This window comes from Pteronotus mesoamericanus, unplaced genomic scaffold (assembly GCF_021234165.1).
Source record: "Pteronotus mesoamericanus isolate MK-2021 breed Mesoamerican mustached bat unplaced genomic scaffold, CSHL_Meso_final contig_269, whole genome shotgun sequence".
In the NCBI taxonomy this organism is placed as follows: Eukaryota; Metazoa; Chordata; class Mammalia; order Chiroptera; family Mormoopidae; genus Pteronotus; species Pteronotus mesoamericanus.
The window spans coordinates 3,596,999-3,621,404 of NW_026555114.1; the positions used below are offsets into that span (position 1 = coordinate 3,596,999).

A 24,406-nucleotide genomic window follows, 5' to 3' on the forward strand; every position below is an offset into this window, starting at 1 on the left:
GACCTCTCTGAGCCTGGTTCCCCATCTGAAAAATGGGAATAATAGCAGCTCTCATTCAGGTCTGCTATAAGGAGTAGTGGTGAGGTATGGGAAGCACGGCGCACAGGGCGTGACTGGCCCTTAGTTACACTACTGCTCACTGACCACGATACCCTGTCGTCATGGTAGACTGTACGTAGTGACCTGGAAACACACTTCTGCTTTCACAAGCTTTTAGAGGATGGGTTGTAGAACTGAAAGGGGGTTACTGAGAGGCCTCGAAGGGGGCCTCCTCTCCCCAAGCTGTGGGCCTCCTGCCTGGTACCTGCTTTCAGTGGTCACCCCTGCCCCTTGCCCCTCCCCTCTCCTCCTGGGACACACACTGGCGCACTCTGGCAAGGTATAGGGTGGCTACACAAAGCCCCATCACCTCCAAACACTTCCCGGTGCCAGGGAATCTGTAACACGCCCTCCTCAGTCATACCCTATCCTACAGAGGACACTGCCGAAGTCCCCAAGACAGTGGGGGTGGCCCTGCAGGATCCAGCTGCTGGCCTGGGAATGCTGATGGCAGAGCTGAGCAGTTACATTACCAGCTGACTGTGGGCATGGAGCCTTCATCCCATCCCACCCTGCCCTTCATCAGCCATTTAGTGCCTGGACCACTGTGGGCACTTAGTCATAATCACATTCACCATGAACATCAGAAAGGCCAGTGTGTGGTGAATGTGTGCATCTCTGCACAATTGTGATACAGCATGATGAACAAGCCATCAACAGTTGATAAGGAATAAATCTGAATGTGAGAAAAATCTGATTGCAAAGGTTTTCACTCCTTCCTTCCCTCCCCAGACGTTTCAATAAGAATTTAGGGACAATTTCCTTTCACTTGTCCTCATACTAGGAAAAGAACTGGGACGAGAACCTTCATGTGCTTCTCCGTTTAGATTTGGGCATAAACTTAGAGTGTTTCTCACTCACTGAGAGCTGGAGCAACACAGGCCATGGGGCGTTTTCTCTTCCAGAAGGGGCCATCAACATCCCCTGCAGAAAAATTCTCTTCTCCAGACCCAGAGCCGAGCCCTGGCAGCCATTCTGGAAGTGCGTCCTAAAAGGCAAACTGGGTCAGAGCACGGCGGCTGCTTAGCATTCCCGAGGCGTGCCAGCCGGCTGGAGGGCTGGAGAGCGCGGAGCGCAGAGCGCAGGACGCAGCCCCTCCTCGCCCGAGCAGCCCCGTCAGGACAGTGTGCCTGCAACACGCAGGCGCCTGGCCTGGGGTCCCCGGGCTGGAGGGAAAGCTGCGGGGTTTGAGGGCTGCTTGGTTAAATGGATGACAAATTTCTTGTTACCACCCCCCCCAAAATTGCTTGTTACCTTGAGGGACAAGGTGCAAAGAGCTGAAACGAGCATCATGTCACCAGAGGCCCACAGAGCAGTGGCTCTGGGGAGGACCCCCAACGAACGATAGCATCTTGTGACCGACCGTGTGGGCCTGACATGGCCAGGTTATCCCAACATTTCAGGATAAATCACAAGTTGTACTTTGATTGAATATCCCTATTTTCAAGTGGGCGTTGCTCATTTAGAAACTTTAAAACTCGGTACTGTGCTCGTGGACCATTTGTCTGGTTTAAACACTACCTGGAGGAAGTCAAGCTAGAAAGCAGGAGGAAATTCCAGAGCTGAGGATTTTGAAACCTGGGGAAGGGGTGTAGAGTGTCTTTGGGGTATTGTGGTGCCGTTCTGCTGGAAGTAACGGAGCAAAGACTGGATGTTTCCCACTAGGGAGGGTAAAGCACCTAAGCCCATGACCCTTGGCAAGTGTTTTTGACCAACTGATGCTCCCAGGGTCCTCACTCTGGCTGCCTGCACTAGCTGACTCTGGGAGGCTCTGGAATGTTCCAAAGGCCTTCCTTATATTTCCCTCTTCAAGTGTTCCTTTTGTCCAATGCTGTTGGTCACCATCTTTTCACTAGGGATGTTTTATGAAAATGCCCAGCTAAAGTGTTCAAACAGATTATGTCTTAAAGCTTGAAGAGGCCCACAATGCCCAACCGAATGCCTGCTATGCGCCAGGCACTGGGCTCCTTGGGACCCAATCAGTCTCGGGCCTTGAGAAGCTCAGAGTCTAGCTACGGAAGAAACACACGCTGGTTTTATATATACAGTAAAGATATTATGTTCATGTGGAGGCATCTTGACATACAAAGATTCTCTTAAATGAGAGGACACCTAGAACAGGTGTTACCCAAAACCTTTTCTCCAGCATCAGTTGTCTTCTATCACGAATCCGCGTTTTTCAGTGAGAGCAGGATGGGACATGGTCCAAGAATGGGCTGACATTGGGACTGAATTCCCACCAGCCGAGGGCAGGTCCCCAGAACCATCAGAAAACACTTCTGGGGCCAGAAACAAAGAAGGGGTTAACTAAACTCAGTCCTCAATTGGACTCAAGTCAAGCAAAATGATCAAAGGGGTCAGCAAAGGGCAAGTCAGAGAGACTGTGGCTAAACCAGCATCTTCCAGGCAGCCATGTGCAGAGCAATGGAACCTGGAGGCAGCATTCGCTCTGTGTCCCATTCTGCCGCTCAGCTAGGCACCCTGGAGCCAAGTCCCTTAACCGCCTGGAGCCTCTGTGTGTCCATACCTATAAAATGGGGAGTAGTCTGTCTTCCTGGAAAGGGTGTTGTAAAGATCAGGCGAGGCGGCGTGTGGGGGAGTCCCAGCTGGGAGCAGGCACAGAATAGATGCTAAGCCTCTCCGTCTCCCTCCTGCATGTTTGGTGCTGGCAGATTCGAAGAATTCCGATGTGAAGGAGACACACCCCCGCCTTCGGAGAGCCTTTGAGAATCAGAGAACTAGACGTGGTAGCCGGGAAAGGGGACGCAGGGTCTGGATGAGGTTTGGGGGAAGCCCAGGGCAGGGCGCGCCCCCACCTTGGTCTGGCCATCACCAGGTCAACAGTGGCTGGTTTAGCCCAGAGGCCCCATAGAATTTACTCCTGATTCAAGGGCACAAGACCTGCCCAGGGAGGTAAGGCCTGATGTGATCTGGCCATCTCGGATTTACTGCTGGGCAGTGGGGAGCCAGCCAGCCCCCTGGGTTCTGTGTGGTTCTGGGTTCCCCCCATGAAAGCTCATCAGAGTCTGTCTCACCTCTGCAGCACTCGATGAGCCTGCAGCCCTCAATGACTCAGCCAATACCACCACTGCATGGAACCTACTCACTTTAGGCTCTAGTAATGGCTCCCTTCTTTAATAATACAAACCAGTGGGAAATAGAACTCTGAGCTCTTATCTCTGAGGGTTCTTTGCCTTGAGGCAATTTGTCTTACACTTTCATTGGCAGTGAGGTTTCCTGCACACACGAGCCAGGTGCCTGGGTTCAAATCCCAGCCTGCGTATCTTCTCTCGTGCATGAGTTCCCTCATGTGTAAAATCGGGACAATAGGTATCCCTACCTCAGGATTGTGGAGAGACTTAAATGAGCCAACATTTCTAAATGTTTAGAAAAGAGCCTTGCATGTACCAAGTGCTAGTTAAGTGTTTGGATTTAAAAGTAAAGAGCCTTGCATGTACCAAGTGCTGGTTTGGTTGAGTGGATTTAAAAGAAAAGAACCTTAAACTCCTCCTTGGTGGATTTCACAAGCCCTTCATTTTGCATTTCACCTCCAAGCCCTGTCTCCCTTAGAATCTAACCATAGCTCTGCTCACTGACGTGAGACAGGCCCCAGCAGATCTGCACCAACGGGAGAGAAAGCAACCCCAACACCCAGCTGGGGAGACCAAGACCCATCCTCCTCCTTTACACCCCCTCATGTGTTCAAAGTCTGGAGTCTCCAAAGCACATTTCAATGCAAGTGAGTTTAAGTCACCTGTGACTCTGAGTTCCTTTGTTTGGTTCATCAGCATTAGCAGGGGTCCTGGGGAGTGGAGGAGAAGCACATATTGGCTTCCCAGCCTCCTCCACTTCCCCTCTTCTTGCCTGCCTATCCATCACTTGCTTTGAAGTCACAGGAAGACCAAACAACAGTGCCAAAAGCAGGAGGAGAAGGGCCCCAGCATTCTGCATCCTCACAAAATTCTGGCTTTTTAACTAGGTGACTGGGATGTTATGCCTGCCCTCCTGCCATGCAGATGCTGGGGCCCCGCGGGGCCTGCCTCATCAGTTTCATCCCACACACACCCGGTGAGCGCCTGCAGCCTCCCCACCGGCCCCACTCAGCCCATCTCAGCCAATAGGGGCTGCTCCTGCCCATTTGCACAACCAGGAGTTGCTTATGGAAAAGCATCCCAACGCAGTGATAGCACATTCCCTGCCAACCTCTGGGGCAGGGCGCTGCCTTTCATCTCTGTAGCCGAAGTTCACTCTTTGTCAACTGGCTCCTGGCAGAGAAGCAGCCTGAGGGGCCCTGCTGCTTCCACAGGTGCTGTTGCTCCCCGTTCCTGGGCAAAGCTGGGGGATGGGTATTTAATACAGCTGACTCTTCTTCCAGCATCTTCTTAACTGCCTGCGTTTGGGAGTTGAATTAGGTTGGGACTGGTCCACAGGTGATCAGTGTAAGCAGTGCTCAGCCTATCCTAAGAAAACTTGCCAGATTGAAGACAGGGTGAATTTATTATGTTGCTTTTATAACAAGAAAAATATCGAGTTTAAAATTAAATTATATATATAATTATATATAGGCATACAGAGAGAAAACAAATGTTACAAGTGTGAATGATTGATGAATCTGGAAGATTCTATAGGTGTGATTGTATTATTCGTGCAACTTTTCTGTAGCTTTGAAAAATATCAGTGTAAAAAATGGGAGAGGGGCACTTCTGGGGGCCCCCCTGAGCTCTCCTCTGGAATACTGGAAATATAACCGATGTGATTTGACAGTTTAATTTGTTTCCTGTTGTTACTGGGATTTGGGAGTCTTGGGAAGGAAGAAGCAAATGTCCAGACCCAGGGGCTCAAGGTGCTTTGCTCCCTGACCCATGTGGGAGGCCCTGGGCATCTCAGGTGCTAGTTCAGCACTGTTCCCTCCGCTCCGCTCCACGCCCTGCTCCTGGCAGCCCTCCCCCACCCCCATGCTCTGGATTCCTTCCCTCCACCTCCCCCCCCCCTCCCCCGTTCAGGAAGCTCACTTGGCTTTTCTTTTCCCCATCTGTTTCTGTCCTCTCCTCACTCCCTCCTGTCAGCATTTAGGAGGTTTAAATGGTTCCCCTCTTTAAAACAAACAAATGCCCCTTCTGTCAACCACCCTAACCCTCTCCTTCTCTTCCCAGCCAGATGTATTTTAAAGTGTTGTCAACACTTTCACCATCTCTATTTCCTCCTAAGGTGTCCAGCCCTCTATCTTTCTACTGTAACCACTTGTATTGGTCAGCAAGGTCAGGTTTATGCTGCAGTAACAAACGAGTCCCAAATGCCAGTGGCTTCACACATCTGGCACCACAGCTTCCCTAATCTTTCAGCCTTAGGGGTCACCTTTGAGTTCCTTGAAAATACTCTGCAATGTCTCGGCTTGGGGCCTTTATATATGCTATCTACCCCCTCTGTGTGGAATGTTCTTTCCTACCCCTCCCTTTCACCTTGCTAACTTTACTCCTTCAAGTCTCAGCACAAGCTCCCTTCTTCAGGCAAGTGTTCTCCAAGCCCCAGACTGCACAAGTGCCTGTCTCACTCTCCTATGACCCACTGCCTGCCCTTGTGACACTTGTCTCACTTGATTGTCAACTGTATCCCTCACAAGGTGCCTTCACATGGACAAGGAAACTGAGGCTCAGAATGATTAAGTCACTTGCTCGAGATCACACAGCCAGTAAATTGCAGAATCAGAATTTGAACCCAGATTTCAACTCCAAAGCCTGTGTTCTTTTCACTACCCCTGGTTAATTTTTAAATATCCAAGATTAAACTCTTCTCCTTTCTATATTACCTGCCTCCCGTCCCTAGAAAAAGGTGAACACTGAACAGATTTTCTAGCACAAGCTCAGTCCAAATTTGCTTAATTTTGCCTTGTCATTGTTGCCAGATCCCCCACCGGAAAACTGGGAAGTAGGTCAGGGCTGCAGGGACCACAGCTCTGGCCGCTGTGAGCGCCGGCCTCTGGTTCCTGGCCGGGAAGGGCCAGGCCCTGTCAGGATCGCCACCCGCTGCCGTCCCTGCAGGGATTTCTCATCCTTGGCCCTGAGAAGTCATCATGAACCGTCACATCCCTGAGCGTCACATTTTAGATGGCATGACGTCACACTGTCATGGTGGCTGCTGAGTGACATGACAGGCGGAAGCATCGTGGGCATCAACAGGGAAATGGCTAGTCCGGGATAAAATTCACCTGCATTCTCTTACAGATCTGTGGATGGTTGAGACGAGCTGATGACTGAAGGGGTCGGCTCACATGACACGTCGCAGGGCAGTGGCACCAAGCCATTTGACACCACTCATTCAACAGTCCCCTTCGTTATGTGACAAAATTATTTTCAGAAATAATCATGAAATGAAATAATCATAATAATGGACAGAAAAGAAACATGGATAATAAAATGTTTCTTTCCTTGAACTCTATACATATAATTATTCCACGCTTTTTTTAAAAATAAAAGTGAGTCCCGACCAGTGTGGCTCAGTTAGTTGGACATCCTGCAAAGCAAAAGATTGCCGGTCGGATTCCCGGTCAGCGCACATGCCAGGGCCGCGAGTTCAGTACCCAGCTGGCGCACGTGTGAGAGACGCCAATCGCTGTTTCTCTCTCACATAGATGTTTCTCTCGCTCTCTTTCTCCTTTCCTTTCCCCGCTCTCTAAAAATAAATAAAATATTTTTAAATATAAAACTAAATATTATAGTACAAAAAAAGGAAAAACACACAACTATCTACTAAATTTTTTTTACATCTACTGAGTTTTGATTCATTGGTTGCAGCCTGATGTAATATTTTATGTAAATCATGGATCAGTCACTAATGAGTGAAGTGTAATGAAAGTGAGGCATCTGCAAAAGTTGCCTATAATTTAGCAACCGCTAAATCATATCACTGAGGTACCACTTTATTTTCTTGCTTAAGAACTTTCTCTTGAAATGACCATGTGTAGCCGACGCGACATATGTTGGGGCCCACCATGTAACTGGACGTTCTCAAATAACCCCCATGGAGAAAACAAGGTTTCCTGGAGGACATTTTTTTTTATAGTGCTAAAGGTTACATTAATATAGTGCTAGCCTCACATATGTATTAGCACTCAACAGCAACAAAACCAATTGTTTATAACTGAGACCAAGAAAATACTTTTCAGGGAGGAGTGTTTTATCACTGACTTTGTTCACGATTGCTGGCACGTGATGCTCATAAAAAGCAGGCTGACCTTTCGTTCTTTTATTATCGTTGTTGGATCTCTATGGACAGTCCACTCCTTTACCTTTCCTCATGGGGCTCTCTCCTCCCTACTCTTGGTCCCCACATTGCACTCCAGCGCCTTGTCCTGATGGAGCTGAAGGGAGGTTGTAGAACATCTCTGCAATCCTCCTAAGACTGAGCAAACTGAGGCAATGCCTTGTTTATTTAGGGGAGACCAGGCCACTTGCTAGATTCTAGGTCCCTTGACCTCCTTCCTAGACAGGAAGCAGCAGCTCTGGGTTCAAGGACCAGCTGGCCCTCCCAGTGCTCCCAAGGGTCCCTGCGCTTTATAATGTTTTCTGATGGAATTTTTGCTCGGTTATATTTCTTCCTTTAAAAAAAAAAAAAACAGCTAAGCAATAAAATTTTAGGCTTGAGAATGTTGAAGTGAGCAATTGGTTTGAACTAAATTCTAGCAGGTTTTTCTCAGGAGGAATGATATCAGCTCCAGCCACTTCCAATCGATTTATTCCAAATTCAGAAAGAGGCTTCCATTCATGGTTTATACTTGGCATTAGTGGTTTGTTTCTTTACTATGATCATTAGTGGTCACTGGGATATGTTGGATCTAAATTATGTATGTGTTTATTCTTTTTTTCAGAAAGTAGTTTATGCTGTGGGTTGTAATTTAACTTTAAAGAGATTCCTCTTGGACAATTTCCCAAATGAAATCATCAGCCATTCAGATGAGAGTGAGCATTCTGCTGGCTCCTCGGTCACTAGACTTGTGCTTGCTGGTGTCCCCGGGCGAGAGACTGTGGTCAGCACATGAGCAGGATGGACTTGAGCACATCACCAGGCTGATGTAAAGTCCCCAATTCTCTGGAAAACAGAAACCTGCTTTCGGAGACTGAGGTACAGCTCTCTCTGCTCTAGGAGGCGGAAGCTAATTTCTCATCCTCCTTTGCTGTGGACTAGCTGGGCAGCTTTGGGCAACTGGCTTAGCCTCTCTGTTGCCTCATCTACGAAGTGGTATAATCCTTTCCTTACCAGACAGAACATCAACCCTGAGCCCAAGGCCTTTCTGAGTTTTTCCCTCTTAAAAGGACCTCTGCCCCTATCAGCTAGCTAACAGCCACAGGTTAATAATTGGGGAAAGCAAAAGGAACTCTTCTGTTTAGACAATCATATGTGTTTTTGTCCTTCTCTGGCTGGAAAAGCGCAAACATGACTGAGAGGTGACTGCCCACAGCTACAGCCTTCCAGGACAGGCCTCTCTGGCGGAGGTTGCGGCATCCAAGAGCCCGGCCCCAGGCTTCGAACATTGACTGCAGTGGGGTCTGCTGCCTTGGACAGCTAATTGTGTGCTGAGAATTGTCCCTCCAAAGGGCCCTTGCCATCCCCTCAGGGAACAGGGCATCCCCGTCTTGGGAGCTGTGATGCTGTCTCCTCCCTCAACCCCCTACCCCAGCCATTCCCCTCCTTCCCTCTCCATCCGTCTCACAAGGCTTTAGGCTGCTGCAGCCTTTTCTAATGAGGAAGTTCTGGCCAGGGCCTCTCTGCAGCTTAATTATATAACCCGCCACCGCTTCTGGTCCAAGGGTCACCCTGGAAAGACAGTCAGAGGTGGGCACACAGCCAGAGCCAGTCAACTCACCACCCCTGTCCCCTCGGAACTCAGAGGTGGTGCAGGAATTTGGACCCTGCAAGAATTAACAGTTCCATCATGGGCCCCCGAGTCAAACCTGCAGGATGCAGACTGGTCATTCTTCGTTAATTTCCAGCAAACAGGACTGTCCCAGTGAGAGCCTGTTCCCCTGACATCAGCTCAGGACTTTTAGCTGCCACTTGGCTTTACATCGCTGACCCGGGCTCCTCCAGAATGTCTGGTCTCTCAGCCACCGCCTCTTTAACCGATGACGACCCCTTGGTCTGATGGTGATCCTGCCATGGCCCCTCTCCAGCCTAGAGGAAGGAGTTTGACCCTTCACACCTGCCCTCTCTTCAAGGCTCTCCCCAGGGCCCCCTCCAGCCGTCTTTACCCCATTCCTTTCAGCTGCTCCGGCCTTTGACTCTAGTGCCTAGACAGTGCTCAGCTCACCAAACCATAGCCTCTGGGCACATGAGCCAATCTGCTTTCTCGCTTCTGACCTGTTGCCTGGGAATGCATTTATCCATTTTTCTCCCCTCTCAAACCAGACCCCAGAGGGCAGGGAGCGCACCTTCCGTCCCTTTGTCCAGCCTGAAGCACCTGGGAGGCAGCATTCCACAAACGGAGTTGGCCAAGGGCTCGCTTGGCTCTGAAATTACCCCTCTCTCCTTCGGCATTTGCCTATACCTCTCCCTGGCCAGACTGAATAGATCCAAGAGCAGAGGCCACATCTGCTCCTTTTTCTGGGTCCCTGGTGGGGGCTGGTACATGCCTTCCTTGTAATCGGCCCTGGTACCCAAGGTCTCCCCAGCCTCTCAGCCAGGGCTGGGCATGTGCGGTTGCTCAGTCCTGTTTATATCATCCTCTCCCTGCCTGGCCCACTCTCCTGCCTACAGGTATCCTGGGACCGCCTTCAGGACTGGAGGGCATACATGCGCATGCATGGGCATGGTACACACACACAGCCCCTGAGCACAGCATCAATAATGCATGTCGTGCACAGAAAGCTGCTATAAACTTTATTTATCACACAGCTGACATCTCTGAATCAGCTCCCAAAGCCACCTCCAAGCCTGCGGTGATTGGCGAGGTGCTCACTTAAGAGTCCACTTTTCTCTCTCTGTCTCTTAATAATAGATGCTTCCTACAGCCTGGGCTTGGCAGCTTTGATGTAAAAGTGATGTTAATCGAAGCGACTAATGGATGGGTCTGAATTTGTGCCTTTTAAGCACAAAGCATTGCACTTAATTAGCCAGATTCTGTCTTCTGATTGGAGAAAGGTCCCACCTCTGGACAGCTCCCAACACCGGCTCCTGTTTCAGGCTAATCCCAGGTGTGTTCCTGAACGACGAGAAAGCTGTGAGAGCCATGCTGGCCACCTGAGCACACAGGGAACAGGGGTGGCCCACACAAGAGAACAGGCTGCCTGTCAGTTTTGAAATAGGCTCTGACCTCTGAGCTTAGGAAGTATTCGTGATTAAGGTTGTCACGTCTCCTCTTTGATCCCGCTGAAACCCGCCCCTCCGCTCCACAGCGTCACTGGTTCAACAGCACTGATTGCGGGCCTGCCCCGTGCCCGGTGCTGAAGACACGATGTTGTCACCACCACCACACAGCATTAACATTCCAGTCCCTGGGACAAGTGACCGGAGAATTACAGCACCATGCCACAAGTGTTCGTTAAGGGCACACGTGGGGGGACTTGGCAGGTGGGAAGGACTTCTAGAAGCAATGACTGCTCTGATAAAGCCTGAAGCCTGAGTAGGAGTTAGCCAGACAAAGGGGAGGGAAAGTCAGGGAGGCGGCTTCCCTGGCGGGGAAATCAGCACGTCTGGAAGTGAGAAAGTATGGCAGTTAGTACATGTCACTCAAAGTGTGAGTGGCTTTCAGTTAATATTCATTCTTTCACTCATCTGTTCATAAAGGTATATTGAGCGCCTAGCCCATACCAAGCATTGCACTAAGTACTGAGTTGTTTACGGTGGTTAAGAATAAGCTCCTCCACTGTCAAGGAGCTTACAGTCTAATAGGGAGACTAAGTGGGTTCAATTAGAGTAAGAAGTGACAGGTATGACAGTAAAGACTGGATCAAATGTGGAGGGGAGGGTGGATCCGGAGGTAATTTGATCGCTACTCATGTCTTGGGGATGCGGAGTCTCCAGCCTGGTGCTGCAGAGGTGGGGCCAGGGAGGCTGCGGTGAATGCTTTGGAAGTGAGGGAGTGCGGTGTGCCCGTTTCCCGAGACACCGCATGTGTGCACGAGCCTCTCCCGGCTTCTGCCCACACCAAGCTTTGGGAGACCCCACTTCCTTGCCTTGGGAAGTTGAAGGGCATCCATACCTTTAGATTTAGCAAAAAAAAAAAGGAATTTAGAGTCTCTTTGCAACAACTGCAGCTCTCTACAGTGTTTCGGCACCCCTCCCCTCACTAGCTCTTACAGAATCACATTGCGGGGGGATCTGTGACGTCAGTGCCATGTCCAGGTCTCCGCGGCTCCCTTCATTAAATGTGCACCTGGACAGCTGCACGCCAGCTGTTAGCTGGTCACCTTTTCCCACCCAGGACCCCCCCACCACTGCTTCCTTAGGTGTCACCCCCATCAGGTACCTCAGATGGTGTTCCTGCAGTCCCAGGTAAGAATCATACACACAGGTTGTCACCCTAAGCAACCGCTGTCTGCATGATTGATCAGAGTGGCACTGATGCCTAGGATCAATGTTAGTGTCTTGGCCACCTTGTCTGCCATGCCACTAACAGTATGACAGCAGACCACTCATACTGTGAATAAAAGGAGCATCGAATTATGGGACAAACCTGTGGCTTTGTTACAAGGGCTTTTTGTTTTGCCCAAATGCGAATGCATTTATTGCTTTTAATCCATGTTTATAAAACAGCTTAATAAACAAAAAAGTAGACACCAACAAGAGAAAGTCTCCATAATTCTACTTTCCTTCCCAGAGAAAACCTCTGTTCTGCACACATCCTATGTATGTTATTTCCTTTTTATAAAAATTCTGTATGTGCACATTTCTACAACTGCTCTTTTCACTTGGCAACACAGGGTGCGCCTCTCTCTGCCAGCGTGTTTCTCCGCCGTGCCCCGTACAAAGGGTTCGGCTTCACGCAGGGTGCTCCAGGACACGGTTTTGGCCCTGTCTCCAGGCGTCACGGGACCAGGGGATGACCTCACTGGGTACACCATCTGCCCTGCCTGGCCAGCGGCTGCATCGGGAGGGCCAACAGGCACCACGTGTCTTTGGATCCAAAGTTGGGTGGAGCTCTGTGCCCTGAGAAGCTGGTCAGTCTGAAAATACAAACAGGATACAGAAAGGTTTGGCTACATGAATGGGTGATAAGGTTGTCACGATAATAACCACAGCTGACATGCATATAGTGTTTACTGGGAGCCAGTGACAGTTCTAAGCCCTTGACTGACATTAACTCATTGAATCCCCACATTTTACGGATAAGGCACCGGAGACTCTGAGGTTGAGTGAGTTCCCCAAGGCCACCAGCGAGTAAGTAGTGAATCCAGAGTGAAAACGAGGCAACCTGGCCCGAGCGCACGCTCCACACCCCCAAAACTGCACTGTCGTCACCTCTGGCCCTGATGCCACCATGCAGAAGGGCCCAGGCACCTCTGTCCAAGAGAAATTTGGGGATGGCGTGTTTGACCTGGTGTGGCATTTCTTGAGTGTGTTCAAAGGACATTGTTTATTTTCCGTCCTCCCCAGCCCATGCTGCGTTCAGGCCGTTCATTACGGAGGGACAAGTGCTGATTAGCACTCGACTCCCGCCATTCCCCCACCCCCATGTCCTCCAAAGGATGCCCTCAGGCTCAAAAAATAGAAATAAAAACATCTTAAACACTACCACCTTTCCTTCCTAATTCTCCTCTTCCCTCCATTTCTTCCTGTTGTTCCCATCTAATGAAATGGCATGGCAAAAAGAGCCCATTTCTGCCCATTCCTTGTGGCCTCTCAGACCCCCACCTCCCTCCCTGCCCCTGGGCATGTTCCCAGCAAGCTGAGACTTCGTGTCAACCTTCTGGGGCCCTCTGTCTATCCCCAAATCACCTTATATGTCCTGTCCGTACTTGCCTATCGCCTTGTCTGGGCACCAGCGCTCTCAAGACCTTCCCAGAAGGACCCCCGCGTTCTCTTCACAGGCCGTCCCAAAGGTGCCTCTCTCCTTTCGCCCTTACTTCCCGTCCTTTGGGACAGAGGCACAAAGGCACTAGTCTTGGCCCCTAATTTTATGCCTTCAGGTTAAGCCTCCTCTTCCTCATCTTCAGGCATCTCCTCTTTGCTCAAAACTCACCTGTCATAATAAGTCCCTTCCATCAGTCTAGAGCATCAAAGTTCTCTGAAGTGCTGTCTCATGCGTTTTATCAGTGACCCTCACAGGCACCCTGTGAGACAGGTGTCATCAGGCCCACGTTACAAATGACAAATCCAAGTGACTGGCCCAGCATTGACCAGCTAGTGAGTGGTCCCCACGAAGCCTAAAACTCAGGGCTTTTGACTGCACACCAGGCATCCCTTCCACCCAAATGCACGAAGAGATCTGGGCTAGGAACACGGATCCCTCAGGAAGATTTGGAGCCAGACCTACACCTTGGAAGCCAAGGTCTCAGGGAGTCTGGCCGTTTACCCACCTAACAAGGCAGGACTTGATGCAGTCCACAAAGGCGGGGGGCAAGTGGCCTCTCAGTGCACCTGTGGGGGTAGACGCAAACATGGCATCTCCAGACCACAGGATCCTGCTCCATGGGAGAGCCCCGGGTCCAAGGGCAAGCGAACCAGGGTGGAGAGGGCAGAATGGAGGGTGCTGCCCCAGCCCCCGCCCTGAGGGTGAGGCCATGCCGGGTTCTCAAAATGCCTTAACAAGGCAGCAGCCTCAGGGCTATTCATCAGCCCAGTAACAGCTTGATGGAGGAGCAGGTGCTTCTGAGAACCCATAATGCTCTTTGGCAAGGGGCCTGAAGGTGCCTCTGGGAGGTCTCCCTGCACCCACAGTTCTGCTGAGGCAGGAGTCTGACTGAGGAGCCCCATACATCATCAGATGTCTAGACCAAGTGGAGTATCCAGCTAGAACTGGAGAAAATTAAAAACTGCCTATTCCAAGTAGAATTTCACTTCCTGTTAGTGTCTAAGCTCTCCGTATTTTCTTTCTTAATGGTTTTTCCTTTCATCTGCTCCTTCTCCTATCCTTCCCCCTGTGACAGTGATTTCTGTTTCTGAACATAAACGTTGTCCAGGCCTCTCTGTTGGGGAATGGACATTTTGCAATGAACAGAGGCTTCCTGGGCTTTTCCTGAAATATGTTCTTGGGGCCCAGACACTAAATGAGTGCCCATGGCTTTGATTTTCTGTCTTTTGCTGATTTGAATTTCTGATGCATCAGTGTTAATTGATCCAGATAGTTGTACACCTGGATTAGACCTGGTTTGAAACTTGTGTTAAAAATTTTTTTTTCAAGATCGTTTGTTCACTCCTTACGTTGTCTTCATCTTCCTGACATCGCTCCACCTGCCCAGTCATTTCTTGTGCTTACTCACAAAAAACTTCCAATTTCTCAGCTAAGCTGGCCAGCAAATAACCAAACACCAGACTCTGTCCCCTCGCCCGACCACTATCTCTACATGCATGTGAGGTCCCACTGCCTCTCTGGGCCTCAGTATCCCCTGCTGCATAATGGCGCTGAGATGGCTGTGAACCTCACAAAGGTGTAGTTGCGGTGACTCCTCCTACATCAGGGCTTCGGGGTAGGGCTTCATGATCTGGCGGTGGAGGTCTCCAAAACCCACCCAGTGTCAAACCGAAGGCTAGGACTGCAGATTCAAAGCCTCCCTCAGCCTGGGCAGCAGCTTCAATGCATACAATGGGGCTAATAGTATTCCTTATGTCACATAGATTGTTGTAAGGATTAAATGAGCTATCGTGTGCAAACAGTGCCAGGTTATAGAAATACTTATTCTTATTGAGGGTAAATCATGGATGGCTAAAACAGGGGTGGGGGAAACATCAAGATTCCCCTCCGCAGCACATTTTAAGAGTAATGGTATGTTGGTTTGTAGACTGTTTGCTGCCTGTTATATCTGAAGGTCAGAGACACAACAAATTATATCCATGGAAGATCAGCCAGAAATTAAGATAAAGCTGATTAATAGCAGCAGGTTATTAAGTGAATAAAGTAGGCTACAGAACAACTGGTTTAGGGAAAATTATATGCATAGGAGAGATGTCTGCAAGGAAGGTCCCTAAAATGTTAACAGTGGTTAGTTTGCTTTCCTCTTTCACATTCAATAATTTTATATTTAATTTTTAAATACTGAGTATGAATCACTTTTATAAAAGGATAAATTCTCTCCACACACACCCCCTTCCTCTCTCAGGATTAAGAGTGGTTTGTCCAAGAAAAACAATTTTTTCTCTGTTTTCTTGGCTTTGACATCAGAAGATACTCCTCCTTATCCATTTACTGCTCTGAGTTCAGGGACTTTATCTCAGGCAGAATTAACGTGGTAACCAGGGACATTGGTGGTCCCTGAGCAGAATAGGGGCTCAGCAGCCACCTCCACTGCCCATCAGGGTGTCACAGCAAAAACTTACCAAGAAGGGGGTTAGAGGGGAAACTGCTATAGCTCTGAAAACAAAGGCCACCCAAGCATGAGCTCTCCCGCAACAGACGTTGTAGAGCTATTTGGCTATCCCAGCCGTTACAAAGGAGGAGAGAAGCCTTCAGTGCAAAAATCAAAACAGAGACCTTAAGCTTCAAACCGGAGTGTCTTCTCAGACACAATCTGGGAGTTTTCTTATGACACGACATTAGCCGCTGACATCAGTCATGACCCATCGTGTGCGCTCAGCAGCACCACCTCCCCCCAAAGCAGCCTCCATTCAAGCTGCCTTACAAATTGTTGATTGTTCTCTTTGGATGGAGGCCCGGGGTTATTCCAGTTTCTTCTCCCCAACAGAAATCTTTCCTCTATACAGGCTCCTTTATGTTCCCTCCACTTAACTTGGCAGTTCTGCTTAAAATCCAGGTCTTATTATTATTCAGATTTGGTTCTAGAACATTCTGTGGTACACCGTGATGTGATGTGACCGCGAGCTCACACTTGACAGCTCCTCTGAGGTTGTCAGCCTTCCAGGAAGTCTTACTGAGGACTCCCCTGTGCTGGGTGCCAGCTGAGGGGCGAGGGGAGCGGGAGAGAAGACACGTGACAAAAGTAAGCGCAGATCCTCAGACCTCGCAGTTGGGACCAGCTGTTAGTGAAGAGCATCTGAAGCAACAGAGTTACCAAGATCCAACCTCCAGGGGTGTTGATTTAGGCCCTCGGGGCCCTTTCTCTTCCTTTAAGTAAAGTTGGCTCCCTGATCCCTGAGTACAGGAATTTCCTAGTGACGTTGGCCCCAGACTTCACCTCAGAGCAGGAGAGAGTAAGATAAAAAGAATCTTCGTATCTTAGAGTAAAACAGTTGGACCATAAGCATTCAAGAATAGAGTGTAAATACAAAGAGAAAATTTTCGAAGATATTCCTAAACTAGTATTTCAATCACTGCTCGATTTAATCATGTTATCAGCCGGCTTACCAAGGTCAGAGTGTGATGTCAGCCTGCCTGGGCGGTGGCCCCCGAATCCATTATAGGTCTACTGTTCGGTTTGAGCAACTTGCTCAACCTTGGGTGCTTCGGTTCTCCACCTCTGGAAGTATGCATAATAATGGAGGCAGCTGTGTGAATTAAATGAGCCAAGACCTGGAGATGCCCGAAACATGGTTCCTGTAAATATGAAAAATCCTGTTTTCCACCCTCATGCGCGCACTGTTAAGTTCTTGATGGTGCAACTAAAGGGACCAGAGCAAAGAAAGTTGGATGCAGGAGCCAAAAATCACCTTGGAGAACCAAGTTCGTGTTAAGGTTATTTTTGGATTCTAGATTTATCCCTACTTAATCTTCAGCTATCTAAAATTGATGCATTGAGGGTGCTGGTTCTTTTTTTTAATAACAGCTTTATTGGGGTATGTCACATGGCATCAAATTCACCCTTGAATGTGTACAGTTCAGTGGTTTCAGCAGATTCCCAAAGTTGTGCAGTATCACTACTCTCCTGTTTGGGGTTTTAACCTGAGGGGTCTAAGGGCGAGCCTCCTTTATCTAGGCAGAGACACCGGGCCTATCGGCGGTGATTCCGCTGAGTCACCGTGGGCGGCCCAGCAGCTGCCCCAGTCATTCCCCTGAGAAGCGGGTGAGCCGACCGGGCTGCAGCAAGTGGGCACGCGGGCGGGCGTCTGCTGCCCCCTAGCGAGGGCTGACGCTCAGCCCCGAAGGGCCCCGCCTGGCGCGGCCACCGGAGAGGGATGGGCTGGCGGACGCTGGTTTCAGCCACAAGACGCCGGTTGCAGGAGAAACGTGGACTCTGCGGGAGCAGTGCGTCTCCGGGTTTGGGGCTTGGTGAGCCAGGCCGAGCCAGGGCGCCGAACCTGCCCCTGACGCGGGCTTTCCCTTCACTCTAACTGCAGCCGGGACATGGTCATTTCATCAAGTCCTGGAAGAGGAGGAGGGCTGTGTTTGTTTGACTTTCTGTTGGGAAGGCACTGGCATGATACAGCAGGGTAGAGATGGGTTTTAGCATCAAAAGATCAGAATTTCGAAAGTCTGCTCTGCCGCTCACTAGCTGTGTGACACTCAACAAGTTACTGACCCTCTCTGAGCCTGTTTCCTCAACCAGAAAGAGAGAACAATAATCCCTCTCATGGGGTTGTTGTATTACAGAGATGCTCTCTCTTTCTGGAGCCCCTGTGACTGGCTTGGAGTCACAGTCAGGGCTCAAATAGACAGATGCTATTGATATTCCAAAACTGCCAGAAGAGTGTCCAGCGCTGCTCTGGCTCACCCAGGGAGTTTCTGAATTACTCATTATCACAATGCATGGCAGTGGGTAAGAAAATTAGAATAAGAAGGGTGGTGGCAGGCATAGGAAGGCTATTTGGTCTTCACCTCCTGGAAGTAGAGGCCACCCCAGGTCAGACCCCCTGAGGAGCCAGGCAGGAGCAGAGGCCTGGGTGGATGCCGACGGGGCGTCAGAACTGCATGCCGTGTCCCAGAGGGCAGCAGGGCCGGGGAGACATGACCCTCCCCGGTTCCCTTATCTTCTCTTCACCTGCCCTGTCTTTCCCAGCCTTGTGGGCACTTTTATCCCTTTCTTTGCCCCTCCACCCCACTGCACTTGGCACAGCGGCATTGGGATGGGGGTCGGGGGGTGACCTTGGAGGACAAGGCACCAGAATGACTCCACAGGCCCCTTCCTGTCAGGGGCCTCAGTTTACCCAGTTACAAAATGACAGGGACAGACTCCCGGAGCCTCTGGCTCGCATTTTCTCTTGTCAGGATGCAGTACTTTCCGAGAGTCCCTAAAAAGTGGCTGATTTTAGTTTCCAGGTTTAACTCAAGTTTTCTGCCTCTCCCCAAATTTCTTCCCTACTTCCTACCCTGCTGCCTCTAAGTCACTGCCTGGGAGAACAGCAGGTAGGAAATCAGAGAGAACGGGAGAGAGGGAGGGAGAGATTGGTTGCTTTAGAAAACTAAGAAAACAGAGGAAGACAGCTCTTCGTGTGTTTATTTTCCTGTCTGTGTGTCTCTCTTAGATTACAGGGATCCGGGAGGTGATGACCATGTCTAATCCAGGCTGGGTGCCCACCTCAGGGCCAAGCTTATTTGTGTGTTTTCAGTCTGCTGTCTTGCCATGAAGGTCTCAGGGCCGGGGCGTGCACTGTGCCAGCGATCAGTTGGTTAACACGTTCTTTGTCCAGGTCTTTCAGAGAAATTGCCCTGCCCTGGCTCTTGAGGAGGAAGACAGCCGGGGTCAGAGAGAGGTGGTGGGAAAGGAAGGAGGAGGGCTGAGGTGCCAGGGCCTCCAGCCTCTCCCCCAGGCCGGGGCTAGAGACCTCCTGCTGTCCTATGAACGACCACCAGGGCTCCCAAGCTGGAGGAAACAGGCCCAGTGGACCTACTTACAATAAATATTCGGAGTAAGAAGGGAGCTCAGATGTCACTGAGTGACATTTTGTGGATGGAGAAGGTTGAGAGAAGTGAGTTGGTCACACAGCTTCAGAGTGTGAAGCCTGTAGAATGTTCCTTCCATACCCTGACCTGTGCCAGACAGAAAGTTGAAGAACACTTCATGGTCCAGGAGGGAGGAACAGGCAATGAGGGGCAGTGGAGTGTTCCATCAGGACACAGGCTTTGATTCCTGGCATCGGCTCTTATTGGCCGTGTGATCTTGGGCAGGTCACTTCCCAGATTCCTCATCTGTCCAATGGGAATCTTAGTGTCTATGCTGATGACAATGATGACAGCTACCTCACGGGATTGCTGTGAGGGTCCAGTGATACACCTGTGAGGTACCCACACAGAGCAAACTCCTTTGACAGGGGCCTTGTGGCACCGACTGTGTACCAGGCCCTGGGGCTGCAGCAGTAAGTGACACAGACAGATCCCACCCCAACGGAACTTGCTCGCTCAGTGTGTCTTACGACTGAGAAGAAGAGTGACTTCACTGTGCTCTCTAAGGACATCCTCCTTCTGGGGTCTGCTACCCGCTTAAGTCAAGGAGACTCTCAGGGATGCTCCAGACACAAACTCGTCCTTCTCAGCATGGCCTGTAGGTCCCAAAACACGAGCATGGGACTGGCCCAGCCCAGCCTGGCTGAAGAAACAGCTCTTGTGGCCTCATCGACTCAGAAGGTCCGTGAACTAAGGGCACTGCTGTCCGGGACTGGTGGGAGGGAGCGGCATGTGAGCCTCCCTGCTTAGGGAGCTCTTCCCATGCATTCCACTTTTTTCCCCAAAGGAAAATGTTAGCCCTGGGGAAGCACACAGTTCATTTATTTTGCATAGTGAATAGCTGCCTGTGTTTTTAAGGATGATTTAATTTCTCCAGCAGCCCGTGTAATTCATTCAGCTTCCTCTTGGTGTGTCTTTCTCCAGCTCTGCGGATGGTGCTGGTGGGGGCGGGGGGATCTTTGGAAGCCGGGGCACTGAGACCCACCGCCCTGCTTTCTGCCCCATGGGGCCGGACAAGGCAGCTTGACCGCTGAAGGATTACACCATGGATACAGGTCCCTGGTCCCCAGAACAATGGGCTGCTGCCTCGAGCCCCAGAAATGACCCTTAGTTCTCCTGCTTCTGACTTGAACCTGTATGGAAAACTCTAGAAGCAGCTGAAGAAAACCCAACATCAAATGCAAAAAGCCACACTGAGAATATAGACAGTGACCAAAATGCACAATGATTCTTGCTAAGGCTTACATTACAGAGTTTTTAAATTTTTCTATTAGGAGAGAAGAAATACTAGAAATGCTGAAATCAGGAGTCTATAAGCTATGGTTGACAGGCCAAATCTGACCATGAGCTAAGAATAGCTTTTACATTTTCAAATGATAGGGGAAAAAAATATATTTCACAACACATAAATTATATGCCTTTCAAATTTCAGTGTCCATATAAAGTTTAATTGGGCATAGGCATCCATGCACATTCATTTCTGTACCTGTCGACATCTGCTTTCCTGCTGGAGCTAAATTAAAATGCAAAGAATTAGATAACTAAAAAAAGAAGAAAACATTGACGATCTCTTTTTTTATTAAAGATTTTATTTATTTACTTTTAGAGAGAGAGGAAGGGAGGGAGAAAGAAAGGGAGAGACATCAATGTACGAGAGAGACATGAATCGGTTGCCTCTCACACGCCCCCAACTGACTGGGAATCAAACCAGCGACTTTTTGGTCCGCAGGACCGCCCTCAATCCACTGAGTCGCACCAGCCGGGGCGATCATCTTTATGTATCATAGAGCAATGAAATAAATCACAGAAGAAAACAGATTTGACTGTATAAAAATTATAACCTGTCAAAAGCTGTAAGAAACTAAAAAAAAAAAAAAAAAAGGCAACCAACTGGAGAAACTGTCACAAATAGGAAAAAGGGTTAATGTTATTCATAAAATAAGAGCTCACTCAAGTCATTACAATGAGCACTGAGACCTGAACAGAGAAGCAAAGGCTATAAATGGACATTTTATGAAAGAGGAAGCCAACACATTAGATTTTTACTTACACACCTTCATCCACCATGTTCCAGGAGGGCAAACTTGGCCATTGAAAGGGATCAATCAAATCTCAAGACAACACCACAGGCCTCTTAAACGTCTTATCTGAGTTGGTTGACCTGCCTCACCTGGACCAAGTATAATGTCTCCAGCAAGTTTGGGAAGCCTCAAGCTTCTGGGCCAATTCCGTCCCTCCAGGGCCAGGCTCATGGTGAGTCAGCCAGATGAGGTGACTCGTGGGCCAGTCCCAGGGATGACCAGTTGGACAGTGAACCCAGGACTTCTCAAGAGAGGCTCCACCAGGAAGCAGTGAGGAAGCCATTACTTCCTAGAGCTGGGTGGGAAGCAGTAGCTGAGTTCTCAGGTAATGGAGCGGGTGCCTTTCAGAAGAGGGGTTCTTCTGTTTTGGGGCTTTCTAGGGGAAACAGACCATCAGCATGTCTAAGAGTAGGGAATATCACCACCAAATCGTAAACCTTAAAAGATGAATGCGGACTTTTCCCAAAATAAAGTCCTGCTTATCCTTGGGAAGGTGTCAAAGGTTTGGAGAAGCTCCGTCTCAGATGCCTTTCCCAGCAGCTCTCTGAGGGACAAGGGCCTCGGTCAGAATGAAAAGGTGCCCCTTCTCTTGAGCAATAGCTGCCTCACCCAGCAGAGGTCCTGCTGATCTCATTCTTAAAACCTTCCTAGACCATCCCAGGTCTTGCTAGTGTTTTATCCTACATCATGGACCAAGAAGAGAACTCAGGCACCCACACAAGCATGCCCTGCCTTGAGGGGAGCGGGATGGAGCTGGACATGGGTATGCCAGTGGCCAGCTGGTATACGAGGTCTGTCCAGATGGTATCCAGCCATGTAATATGAAAAACAGAGACATTTAATGAGGGAGATGCAAGATACAAGAAACATTGTACGTAGGACAATGACACTTCAGTCCCCTTCAAAGTAGGCACCTTGGGACCTCACACAGTTCTCCCAGTCTCCATCAGCTGCCCCGTTGTATTTTCCTGAATCTCATCGATGGTCTGAAATCTCTTCCCTCTCAAAGGGGATTTTAGTTTTTGGAAAAGCCAGAAGTCACAGGGTGCCCAATCTGGGTTGTAGGGGGACTGAGTCACCTGAGTAATTTGATGTTTTGCCAAAAAACTCCGCAGAGACAAACATGATGCGTGAGAGGGCATGCCATCGTGATGAAGCTGCCAACCACCAATTGCCCGTAGCTGCAGCCTCCTGAATCATCTGAATAGTTTCCACAGAGGAATGTTCGAGCTTAACGCAAAATTTGATTCAGATGTGTTGCTCTACTTGCTCATTTTGAATGTTACAGCTGCACAGTACACATGGTTACTCAACTGTATCTACCGCCCCCGCTGACTAGTACAGTGAAGTCATCATAGTTCATGCATGAGCATTCCAGTCCTTCTCCTTGGCTTCCAGGTTACATCGATGTGCAAACTGTTCTTGTTATATTAACAACGGCTGGACTTTTTCCAGACAGACCTTGTAAACACAGCGCCAGAAGCCAGCTGTCCCACTCCCACCCGCAGTCTTGGAACAGCTATGTGGAGGATCTGCCTCAAGTGCGCCCTCTATCTTGTAGTTCGCCGTTTATATGCGTTGTCCAATGCCTGTAGAGACGAGACTGTGGCTTTGTAAACATTCTGCAACTCATAACTCATTTAGAGGACGCATGACATCAGGTGTGCCCTCCACGCTTTGCCCATGGAGACATTATTAATTGGTTACCAAAGCCAGAGAGCTAGATGCCCCAGAAGGGAAGAAGGAGAAAGGCCCCACCCACTCCCATTTGTGTTATCAGCTCTTCCCTCGACAACTGACCCACTTAGGCTGCTCCTGTGTGCCACTGAGAAATGTTCACTAAAAGGCCCTGGCTGGTGTGGCTCAGTGGACTGAGCACCAGCATGTGAACTAAAAGGTTGCTGGTTCGATTCCCAGTCAGGGCACATGCCTGGGTTGCAAGCCAGGTCCCCAGTTGGAGACATACAAGAGGCAACTAATCCCTCTATCTTTCGCACATTGATGTTTCTCTTCCTCTTTTTCTCCCTCCCTTTCCCTCTTTCTAAAAGTAAATAAATAAAATCTTAAAAAATAATAATTTAAGAAAAGTTCATTAAATGAAAACAAATAAGAGATAGCTATTAACAAATTTTAAAAAAGACTAAACTTAGACTAAAATTATAAAAAATTATAAAAATTACAAATATAAAAAGGAAAGAATAAAAGAAAAAAGCAGCCTAATAAGGATAGAAAGATATAAAATAACATCAGAAAATATATTTTAAAGGAATTCCAAAAGGTTAAAAACAACTAAATGACCTGCTGGGCTACTTTTACAATTTTCCTGTAAGTCTAAAATTATCTCCAAAAAAGTTAAAACATTAATCAAATGAAAACCTAATATAAATCTGGTGCGAAAAATTAAAAGTAAAAATAATTTAAACAATATATGGGAGTAAATAAGTATGCGTAATAAATAAATACATGTAAAATAAATAAAAACGGACAGCTGAGATTTTTTTAAGAATGAGACATAAAAAGACCAAAAAAGCTTAGTGCAGTGGCAGTATCGTAGCCAATCAGGTTTCTCTGAGGCACAATTATTGCTAATTAAAAATGAAGGCCAAGTATTATAACAGCTTAAAGGGAGGAATTGAAAGCAACTAGAACAGGGGAGTTTCAAAGATAAGAATAAACATAAAATAGAAAATAAATAGTATGAGATAAATAGATTAAAAGGAAGATACCAAAGTAAAGAAAGGCAACTCAAAAATTACAGAAAAAAAAATGAAAAGTAATGGAATAATCCAAAGTGGCATGAGTGAACCAGAGCAAAGGGGCATACACAAAAGTCCAGAAATTCAAACTTATGAGTAATTTTTAAAATAAAGAAATGTTCTTCATAAAGATGAGAACAAAGTACAAGTAAATATTGTTTCTGCCGGGCTCTGTTGAGCGGAAGCAGCATCTGGGCTGGGACTCCTGCAGGGAAAGGGGTGCGTGCTGCTCCTCAGCTCCAAAGCCTCACACCCCCACCCTCAGGGCGCGCAGGTGAGGTCCGGTGGGTGCCAGTGAGGTGAGGGGAGGCCACGGCCTTGACCTCCAGGGCACAACCCAACTTGGAGCTGGGGGAGTCAGGACACCGGTCAAGAGGTGGTTCTGCTGCGCCGTTAGTGACATGTGCTTGAACAACACATGCTTCTCTGTGCCCCATTTTTCCTCACCTGGAGTGCCGGCCACTGTCTTCCCTCTCCTGTTCCTTCCTACCCTCTGCATTTAAAAAAAGCCATTAAACTTCTAGTCAGCAGCATTTACTTTTTAA

General features: G+C 48.8%; 1 protein-coding gene and 1 pseudogene across 10 annotated transcripts in view; both read left to right on the forward strand.

Moving 5' to 3' along the window:
• The window catches only part of MAPT (microtubule associated protein tau), an 87,256-nt gene that overhangs the window by 19,211 nt on the left and 43,639 nt on the right, over positions 1–24,406 (forward strand). The gene's annotated exons all lie outside the window — the stretch shown is intronic.
• Positions 23,634–23,715, forward strand: LOC129071599 (uncharacterized; annotated as a pseudogene).